This window comes from Vigna angularis, chromosome 7, assembly GCF_016808095.1.
Source record: "Vigna angularis cultivar LongXiaoDou No.4 chromosome 7, ASM1680809v1, whole genome shotgun sequence".
Taxonomy (NCBI): domain Eukaryota; kingdom Viridiplantae; phylum Streptophyta; class Magnoliopsida; order Fabales; family Fabaceae; genus Vigna; species Vigna angularis.
This window is the reverse complement of record NC_068976.1, coordinates 3047282-3059303: the sequence shown is the minus strand read 5'-3', so window position 1 is coordinate 3059303 and position 12022 is coordinate 3047282.

Here is a 12022-nt window from a genome sequence, read left to right as displayed (position 1 = left end):
GCTAAGCTGGCGGTTCATCCTGATATTCCGTGATCACTCGTTCTCACGTAGAGAAGGGTAAGTCATGTGTGGGAATGGCAGGAGATCCTAGTCCTTATGGAATTTGGACAGATAGGACTAACCTCGGGTAGCAGCTGTTGAGGGTATCCCAGTTACTACATCACCCGGGTGCACGAACGTCATAGTTACACAGAATTCATACAGTCCGGACAGTCAGAGTCTAGTATTAGGCTTTGCCTGAAAGAGTTAATGAATTATCTTGTTTGGTTGATTGTGTGAAATATATGCTGATACATGAATTAAATTACATAAGCTTACCCTATGTTTCCTGTCTTGTCTGTTTTGTACGTTCAGTTGTCTTTCTGTTGCAATGATCATCCATGTGGATGTGAGTAGAAGGAGACGAGCTGCTGGAAAAGCACTGGAAGAAGAAAATTTAGTCGAGGTAGAAGTTAAGACCGAACAGTAGAACCGTTTGGTCAATATTTTAGTTTAGTTGAAAGATGATCGTTCGATCATCTTTTCCCTTTTCTTTTGTAGGACTGTTCGGTATAGGTCTTTTGTAAACCGTTCGGTCATGATTGCATCTTGGTACAGTTTTAACTTTCTTGTTATTTCTGTAAGGTCGTTCGGTCCAAGCGCAACCTATTTCTTGTAAGACTGAGCTGTAATATTATTAGATGTGATTATTCTATTGTATGATTTTATACTGTATTTTTGGGATGTTACACTAATACTCTTTAACTAAAAAAGTTTCAATTCTAATGTTATATCAACAATTCTAGCTTAGCTTTTGAACTTTGATATTTAACAGTGGATTATAATAATTCTAAAATTAATATCAATATGTTGAAATCTATATAATAAGATTTTCTTTAAAAGAAGTATTATATTTTAATATATATGGTTTGGGTATTTGATTTGACGGGCAAAATTAAAATTATTCTCTTTCAAAAAAGTTTGTATAGTTTTATCTTTATACTTTATTTCAGTATGAATTACATCTCATGAATCATTAAGCATTTGGTGATGTGGCAAATAGTGTTGACATTGGTTATGCCACATAATTATGTATGTTGACATGTGGCAACTCTTCCCTTCTCCACTTCCTCTCCCTTGACTTCATCATTACCTTACCAAAACTTCACTCTTTACACCATTTTCCTCTTACCAAAACTTCACTCTCGACACCATTCCCCTGTGATGAAGTTGAAATAATAGGAAAGCATTAAAAGGAGGTTGAATAATGTTTTGGAAAACTTGTTCATAAATGAACGTTCAACATTTTTTGGTGAAAGTCAAATAGTTTACACAAGTTGTTAAACACTCTAATTATAAGAAGGATTTCTAGGGCATTTTGCAATGCTTTTTTTAGTTTTTAAGAAGGATAGCTCTCAAGAAGGGCAACATTTAGTGATGAGAGCGTTTATCAATGGTTGAGTTAAGAAGAAACTACAATGTTTGTAAGTAAAATGTTTTGCAAGGTTGAAGTAATGAGCACACAGATATTATATACTGGTTCACTCAATAGAGCTATGTTCAGTTCTCCTCTAAGACCTCTTAGAGGGTTTCACTATAATTTTCAACAAGATTACAACTGAGTATTTACATCACTCCTAGTTACACCTAGTCAATCCTAGTAACACTCGTTACACTGTCTAGAATCGAGTATCACCCACTCCTGGTTTTACAGTATTATTCACCACTCCCAGTATCCTTAGACAATCCCAATATCTTCCTGATACAGTGTCTAGTAGAGTTTCACTCACTCTTGGTTTCCACTAGATAATCCCGGTATCAACCTGACATGCTGCCTAGGTAGCGTTTAACTCAATAGAGTTAATGAGCAAGTGTTTGAATTCTCTTTAGAATGTGCCATCAATAAGATTACTTACAACTCTTAAACGATTAATCTCACAAAGAGGATGTGTTTACAATATAGTTCAATCTAATAGACTTTGTAGAATTTTCTCTCTACTTACAAATGTAAGCTTATAATTCTATAAAGCTTGAGAATATGTTCTTTCACTAGTACGAGTTTTTTCTTTTCAAATATTCTTTTCGTTGTTTATGTGTTTATTCTCTTGATCTTCTCTTTAAGATCTTTAATTTATAGGCTTCATGAGAAAATATTTGTCATATAGTGCTTGTTTTTTATCTTTGGATCTTCATAGCCTTTTTGTAGGGAGCAACTATTAGGTGAAGTCAACTTGTCAAAACAAACATGCTTTTTTAGGACTTTATCAAAAGTAGGTTGTATGTATTTTTTAGCATGACTTTTGATGGTGAGAACATTTCATGAATGTATTCTTTGTCTCTAATTTCCACTTCCGAGTTGTATATGATAGAGTAGGTAGATACTTGACATAGGCAACTACAAAGAGTAGAGTATATATGTATGCAGACAAATATGTCCTTTTTCTTTTCACTTTGTCGTTTTTGAAACATTGTGCATTTATTGCTTGCTCAAAACAACTACGAGATTTTCAAATTTTCTATTGTCCAATCAAGATTTTATCGTTTAAGCATTTGTGTAGAGATACCAAGTAGTTCATAAATGTTTCACTATGGGATGAAAATATCGTTTGGTACAAGGTATCGTTTCGCCTATACAAGATATTTACTAACAGAGTATCTTTTAGTGATCTATGTTTAGTTCAAGAGTGTTTTGAGGGCAATGTTACTCAACACATGTTTTTGGAGTGTTGTTTATAACTTTTAGCCCGTTTACCAAAAACATCATTTTGCACCTTATTTTTTGAAGATATAATGAGAGCTCGTTTAACATTATTTAGTAATGTATAAGAAGAGCGCATTTAGTAAGACTCTTACATGACATATTGATGCGTTTAGTGAAAAATCATTTGATAGTGCATTCGCTAAGATATCAACGCATTTACTAAAGCTTTTCTTTTAACATTCAAATTTCACAAAGCCTTTTTGTAAGGCACTTCATTTTCAATGATCTTATTTTTCATAAAGATAATATTTTTTTCAAATGTTCATTTCATTTATTGTTGTTTTGTTAAACATCAAAAAATGAAGATGTTAGATGATCTAGTCTTATAGATAATTTTGTCTTAACATAAGCAAAAAGTTCTGGTCTAGAGACCGCATTGTTATAAAATCTTAATGCAAGTTATTTAAATGCAAAAGACATTTCCTTTCATGTAAATGGCTCCACAAAGGCCACGAAGCTCAACTAAAGTGTTCATATAGACACCACATCAACCACACAACATCTCAACAAAAATTTATGTTAGATGATCGATATCACCTCACTACCAGAAAGGAGGGCATTACCGACGGCCGAAGTCCCTTGGTAACAGCAAAAAAGTCGTTAGGCATTACCGACGGATTATTGACGGTCAATTTTTCGTCAGTAAATCGTTTATCGCTAACCATTACCGACGACCTTTGTCCTTTAGTAATTACCGAAGGGTAGGGGCCTTCGGTAATTATCGAAGGACAGGGGCCCTCGGTAATTACCGAAGGGAGGAGCCTTTGGTAATTATCGAAGGGCAGGGGCCTTCGGTAATTACCGAAGGGCAGAGGCCTTCAATAATTATCAAAGGGCAGAAACCTTCGGTAATTACCAAACAAACCTGCATAACATGTTCATAGCACAAACAGACCTACATAACATTTTCAAAGCACAGAAATACCTCCATAATATGCATCCCAAAATCATCCAATCATTGATGGAGTAAACAACATAATAATAACATCATTTGTATTGTTCAAATTTAAGAACTTGTATTTGTAAATGAAACATGAAACATAAAACATAAAACAATATGTTCATCTAGACATGAGAAAATGTAATGTAGCAGAATCATAATGTTCTAACATCCAAATGTTCTAACAACTATGTTCAATAACAAAGTAAAACTAATAATCTACACAGTCATCATCAGAATGATCTTCATCATCCTGCTGCTTTGTAGATGGCTGGACTGATGTGGGTTGCTGAGGGACGGCGGGTGACGGGGAGGGTCGTGGCTGGGTCGGAGGGACGGTGGAATGAACGTGTGAAGCTTCAGGTAGCGCTCTTATGACAGGGACTTGAAGTTTGTAAACTCGTTTCTCAAGTCACTGTATTCTTCTCTCAAATCACGATTTTCCTGGTCACGTTGTTGTACTAGCTGTGTCAAGCGCTTGACGACCTCGTCAGCAGTGGTGGTTGAAGAAGAAGGTTGGTGCTTCAAAGTACCTCCTTTTTTTCATTGTCTTCAATACTCACATCCTCCGGTGTAGGAGCTGACCTATGTTCGGATCTAACCTGTGAAAGTCGCGTAGAAAATTCTTCCTGTTTAAACATTAAAAGTTAGGGAATGATACAGTAACATAAATAAAAATTACTAGCTAGTAGTAGCAATGTTATTTGCTTACATGAGTCTTGGGAGACCTTTCATCAACGAATTCAGTACTTCCCTTCCGAACATGAGTTTGTGCAAAGACCTCATCAACATGGACCACCCATCCTAGAGCTTGTGCCTGTAAAATAATAGTTAGAAGTGTACATGAAATAGAAAATACACACGTTATATATGAAAGAAACATAAAAGTATTGAAGGATTACCATACGTGTTAAAATAGAATGGCTCAATTTCCCACACCAAGAGGAGGGGTCAATTGGTGAAGTGTAAAAGACACAATCTTTAAAAATCTTTTCACAAAAAAACTGATGCTTTTACTTTTCTTAAATTGCAAGATAATCAAATAGCAATGCAGCGGAAACTTAATCGAATATGAAAACAATGCAATCGAATGAATAAAAGAGTAAGGTTCAAAAAATTCAAACACTGTGTTTTTATACTGGTTCGGCCAAGCCTACATCTAGTGTCCTTCCAACCACAGGAAGAAAATGCACTATAATGATCAAGGTTTTTACAACAAGGTTTCTACAGAAGACCTCACGTCAAAAATGTAAAACACCTCTCTAACCCTCTAAAAAATAGAGACAATCCACAAACTAGACCAGCAGCAAGAATCCCCTCTCCTGCCGTCTAAACCCTTTGAGACACTCTCAAAGTCAAGAACGCCACACGCTCTTCTTCCTATAATCATAACAGAGAACCTCAAACCAATCTTCAAAAGATCGCAGAATTTGATCACTTAACCACACCCAAATTTAACACATTGATCAAAAGCATATAACATGTAAATATAGAACATGTAACAGATAATACACATGTGTTATTAATTATGTGTTGTCATCATCATAAACTCAGATATTACTGAGATTGTGGGTTAAGATAAACCTGTGCTCCCCCTATCAACAATCGCAACAATCTCCCCCTTTTTTGATGATGCACAACCATGATTAATAAACAACCATGTTGCACAAAACAGTACAGATTATTAATCGTCATAATTTTCCCCCTTTGGGCATTAGCAAAAAGATAAGCAAACAGTAATTGATACATAGATAATCAGTAACATAGAGATGCATCAGATATGCAATGTGAAATAGATCAATGATTTAGGATTTTCTCCCCCTTAAATGAATACATGTGAAATAGATCAATGATATGCAATGCTCCCCCTATCATTATGCATGCTTCAATCTCAAAACACAGATGCACAATGCAGTAATCAGATTATATATAAGAGCATGTAAAAGCATAATCCAGCATTGTATCAAAGTAAATGTAAGATAATAATAACAGAGCATAATTGATACAATTTCAATCATCAAACACAGTTTATTCTCTTATCATCTCAGAGCATAGATATAACGGATAAGCATTGAGATATATGCAGAATAAACATTCACAGAATATAAAGCAAGATTTAAAGATAACAGATATCCCAAAGTTTGGAATCTTTAACCCGTGTTGATATTCAATCGATTAGATCTCAGTCGTAATCGACTTCTTGCTTTCTGTAAGTTGATTTTCCATATCATCTCTGTCAGCAATTGATGTTCCTGCAAAGCCTTTCATTGTCTTTCTAGATCAAACATTTTAGAATCAATATAGTACAGGAATTATCACAGATAATATATGAGTATGCAAATGTATGAGTGTAACAACAAGCAATATTTCATTTGCATACAATCATAGTGTAATTGATTTAGATGCTATTTGTTTCACTCAATCACAAACATAATTTTTCATTCACAGATTGAGCTAACCATAAACTTTGATTTCATTGATATTTAATTAGGAAGTACAATCAGATTGACAAAAACAAAACACAAATGGCATATAAAGCCAACAATACAAACAAAACAGAACAATCAAAGCAAACCAGAAAAACACAAAGCTCTAAACTGTAACTACAGAATCCTTATTCCATTTCAGATGACTCTACAATCTTCTCATTTGCACTATTCTTCTTGCTTTCGGAATCATCTACAAAAGTTTCACCAAATGCATTTATCCTTAATGCATAATCCATCTTCCTATGCAGCTCAGTAAAGGACTTCTGAAGCATTGACATTTTCTCATCAAGTCTTTTAAATCTTACTTCTACAAATTCCTCAAATCTTGTTTGAGGTCTGAACTCATATCTTGACTTGTCAATATTGATAGGATCAACTTTATCAGTATCAGGGCAAAGTTCGTCCTTGAAAATCCAGCCTTCTTTGCCTTTTCCAAGCCCCAAGTGTTCTAAGAATACTTTTTCAATCACATTCTTTTTTATATCAACAATGGTGATCTCATTTGTGATGTCCACATTTTCTAATCTTAGAATTCTGCTAATGAAGACAACTATGGTAAGTGATATTCATTTTTCTTTGCAACCTTCATCATACAATCACCGATTACAGATGCCTAATCTGTCTGTATACTTGTTTGCAATGCATATAGTAGGTATACATCTTCTGCATTCAACAATGACTGATCTTCACTTCTAGGAAGTAAAATCCATGTGATCACATATGCCCATATTCTTTCTTCTTTACTTAGATGATCAATGCTGAAGGAGTCATATTTCCCTATCATATTCAGATCCTTCAAAAGATTGTTATAGATATCAAATTTATTAAGCCCCGGTACACCATGATGTGCTTTCAGTCCTCTAGGTTGGAATCCAGCAACATATTTCCATATGGAATAATCAATACGAATATTCACACCCTTTACTCTGGAAATCAAATAGTTCCTCTCTCTTTTTAAGTTTGCATAGAATACTTTCACAAGATTAGGATAACAATCACCTTGGAGTTCAAGAAACTTTGTTAGACCAGAATTAACTAGCCATTCTTGAAACAAAAATCCTTTTGAGCGAAAGAATAAAATGTTTAAGCGCTTATGTCTGATCACTTATTTGAATCCCCACTTACAGATGAAGTAGATTCTTTGTTCGTCATCACTAAACCAGCCAAAAGGGTTTGCTTCTCTGATTAAAGATGCAGGACGCTTTCCTAGGCGTGAAAATGAAGCAGCCATGGCAGATTAAGAATTTGTAGAGACTTCTTGATTCAGATAAGGGTTTTGAGTATCACAATTTTGAGACATTTTTTTAAAGAACATCAACTCTTATAAGGGCGCGAACAACCATCAAATTCAATCAGGCCCATTTATGTTTTCAAAATATTAAAGCCCAAAACAGAGATTATTAATCAGTTTCATTAAAGACAAAGTTGACTCGTGTATTACAAAGTGTTACCAAATACAGAGAAACACATTCACAGATTATAATCGACTCAGTTCATAACATAATCGATTAAAATTCGCACAACTATATTTTCACAGAATTCAGTCAATCAAACAACACACAACAAACATGCATATAACAATCAATCATACAAATGCTTATGATGCATGATGCATACAAAAAATTTGTTCCAGTTACCACAATCAGTGACTCAAGAACTTGTGATTTGTTCCATTTGTAGTTCATCCTTGAGCACTGTACTACTTCAGTTGCAGCTACTTTCCTGCAAAATAATTAAACATTTTTTACGCTGGTACCCATTTGAACTTGGGTCCTGTCCTTTTAGTTGCAGGAGGCAGTTCCTTACGAATCCATTTGAATTTTCCCTTTGGAACTCCAACCTTTCTATAGTAGCAGTTTCTAACATTATGGCCAATAGTACTGTAGTAAAAACAAGCATTTGGAATAGGCTTACTGAGATCAATAAACTTCTTTGAATTAATCCTATTACTCTTTGCTTTGTAGCCAATACCTTGCCTATTAATTTCTCTTCCAGATGATCTTAACACAACATCAAGATTTTCTTTGCCTTGTGTAAATTTAGCTAACGTGCTGGTTAAGTAATCAATTTTCTCAATGTCTACAGGATAATTATCACATTCTTTCTCAACAATTTGTATTTCAGTCTTAACTATTTTTGCAGATTTTAAAGCAATTTCAATATCTTTTTCAAGCTTTTCATTATCCTCTACTAGATTATCAATTCTATATTCATAGTCTCTTCTCTAAGAGGATAATCGATTTACCTTATACTGGAGTCGCATGGCTTCTGCATGTATCTCGTGAAATGCATCCAACAGCATGTGGTACTTGACCTCTATTGGTTCATTCTCAAATTCATTATCATTGTCATCATCAGAGTCTGCATAGCCTACCATGAAACATAAATTTGACTCCTCTTCAATGCTACAATCATCATCACTTGAAGAGTCTCCATCACTATTTTCCAAGGCAATGTATGATTTCCTTTGCTTTTTGCTCTTTTCTTGAGGATACTTGGTGATTTCTTTCTGCTTGTTCTTCAAGTCTGGACAGTCAGGCTTGATATGACCATCCTTTCCACATTCATAACATTGTATAGCGTTGCTTCTTGAGTTCTTCTTTCCTCCTCTTGAAAAGCCTGCATTGTTAGTTGCATAATTTTTATTCTTCATGAATTTGTTAAATTTTCTCACCATCATATTCATGATTTCCTTTTCTAGTACTTATGCATCTGATTCAGCTTCAGATTCAGCCTTCTTGGAGGATTTCTTGCTTTTGGCTTTAAGAGTAATTGATTTCTTTTCTTCAATTTCTTCTTCCTCTCTTAGCCTTCCAAGTTCCAGTTCATGTTCCCTTAGCTTGCCAAACAAAGTTGTCATATTCATGTTAGTCAAATCTCTTGATTCAAATATGGCTGTTAACTTTGGCAGCCAACTCCTGTTGAGACTTTTAAGAATCTTTATGTTGATCTCCTCTTTATTAAACACTTTGTCGAGAGGCATGAGATGATTTACTATATGTTTAAATCTTTTCTGCACTTCATAAATCGTCTCACCAGCTTTCATCCTGAATAATTCATACTCTTGTACAAGGGAGTTTTTCCTGACACGTTTCACTTCGTCTGTGCCTTCATGCGTCACCTCAAGAACCTCCCACATTTCCTTGGCAGTCTTGCATTGTGATATCCTCATTTCTAGCTTCAAAAATTCATCCATTGTTAGCGTAGAAGCAATTACATTTCTAGCTTTAACATCATATTATGCTTTGCGGTTCTCATCCTGAGTCCATTCAGAAAAGTTTTTCAAAACAGTTTTTCCATTCACAATTTGAGTGGGTTCATATGGACCGTTTAGAGTGGCATCCCAAACTCCTTTATCCACGGATTCAAGAAAGATTTGCATCCTTATTTTCCAAAAAGCATAGTTTTCTCCAACAAATAGTGGTGGTGTATTTGTGGATACACCTTCACCAAAGGTTTGAGAATTGAAAACCATTTTCCAGAATCAATCGATTAAACGGAAATAGTAATTGATTAATTTTTCAAATATTTTATGAAAACCAGCTCTAGTGCCAATTGTTAAAATAGAATGGCTCAATTTCTCACACCAAGAGGGGGGTGAATTGGTGAAATGTAAAAATAAAATCTTTTTCAAAAAAATTATGCCTTGATACTTTTCTTGAATCACAAGGTAAAAGATTTTCAATGCAGCGGAAACTTAATCGAATGAATGCAGAACGTAATCGATTGAATAAAGAGAGTAGGGATGAGAAAATTCAAACACTGTGTATTTATATTGGTTCGACCAAGCCTACATCCAGTGTCCTTCCAAGCATAGGAAGCCAATGCACTATAATGATCAAGGTTTTTACAACAAGGCTTTTATAGCGACCACACGTCAAAAATATAAAACACCTCTCTAACCCTCTAATCAAAATATAGGCATTACACAACAAAACCAGTAGCAAAAATCCGCTCTTCTGCTGTCTAAACCCTTTGAGACACTCTCAAAGTCAAGAACGTCGCACACTCTTCTTCATGTAATCACAACAGGAAACCTCAAACCAATCTTCAAAAGATTGTAGAATCTGATCTCTCAATGACACCCAAATGTACAAGTTGATCAGCCTTTGAAAACACAACAATCTTGCTCTTCAAGAAATCACAAGTAGTTGATTACCATGGTCACTCTTGTTTCTTGGAGCTTTTCTTTACTTTCTGTAAGATCACAACATTCTGCAAAAGATATGAAAATGTTAGAATCAATAAAGTTCTTACAGAAATCAAATCTGCGTCAATTTATAGAATAACTCATCTCAAACGCATTTTAATCGACTTAGCTACTAATGCATTCGAATACAACAATTTTGTTATAACAGTTAGCAGCAATCACGACAATTAATTGAATGCGCAATTAATGCAGTCAACTAACATTTAATGCTTGGTCAACACAATAAAAAATATGACCGTTAGACAGTTATGCCAAGCATTAACAGTATTTCAAACAAATAACTAACTTAATCGAATACAACACACATGCAATCGATTATGCAATAGTGTTAAACATAGTTTTGAAAAACTTTCTCTTTGAAAACTCTCACAACACATTTGAAAATAGTTTGTGCAAAGACACGAGTTTTAATCGATTCAACCCATAATGAAGTCAACTTAAAACTATTGTTTTGTCACACACTTAAAGTTCAACATAAGTGCTTGTGGTTTTCCTTTTCAAACTCATATGTCATGCATTCACATATAAAAACACATATGTAACACAGTGATATGAAATGAACAACACAAACATGCTCTCATATATGCTTAAACAGATTTAACACATTGATCAAAAAGTATATAACTTGTAAATATAGAACATGTAACACAGAATACACATGTGTTATTAATTATGTGTTGTCATCATCAAAAACTCATATATTACTAAGATTGTGGGTTAACCTAAACCTGTGCTCCCCCTATCAACCATCTCAACAATGAAGAATAAACATTTAATAGCATATAACACAAGATTTAAAGATATCAAAAGTTCCAAGTTTGGAATCTTTAACCCCTGTTGATATTCAATCGATTAGATCTCAGTCGTAATCCACTTCTTGCTTCCTATAAGTTGATTTTCCATATCATCTCTGTCAGCAATTAATGTTCCTGCAAAACCTTTCATGGTCTTTCTAGATTAAGTATTTTAGAATAAATATAGTACAGGAACTATCACAGATAATATATGAGTATGCAAATGTATGAGTGTAACAGTAAGCAATATTTCGTTTGCATACAATCATAGTGAAACAAATTTAGATGTTATTTTATACTACTATCATTCAGAATTCCCAGTTCATTTCGAATAGTATAAAATCTTTCCTTATTCAATGGTTTTGTGAAAATATTTGCCCATTGATGTAAGGTATCTACATATTCGACCTTAATTTCTCATTTGAGAATGTGATATCGTATGAAATGATGCCTTATCTCAATATGCTTAGTTTTAGAGTGAAGAACAAGATTTTTAGTCAGATTTATTGCACTTGTGTTATCACATTTTAAAGGAATATGATCCAATGATATTCCATAGTCCTCTAGTTGACTCTTGATCCAAAGAGACTGAGCACAACAACTTCCAACTGCTATGTACTCTATTTCTGTGGTGGATAATGCCACACAAGCTTGTTTCTTTGAATGCCAAGAAACTAGTGAACATCCTAGTAGATGACATGTGCCAATAGTGCTCTTTTTGTCTAGCTTACAACCACCAAAATCAAAATCACTATAACCCTCAAGGAAAATATTTGAACCACTGGGATACCACAGTCCAAGAGTCTTGGTTCCTTTTAAATATTTCAAAATTCTATTTACAACAGTTAA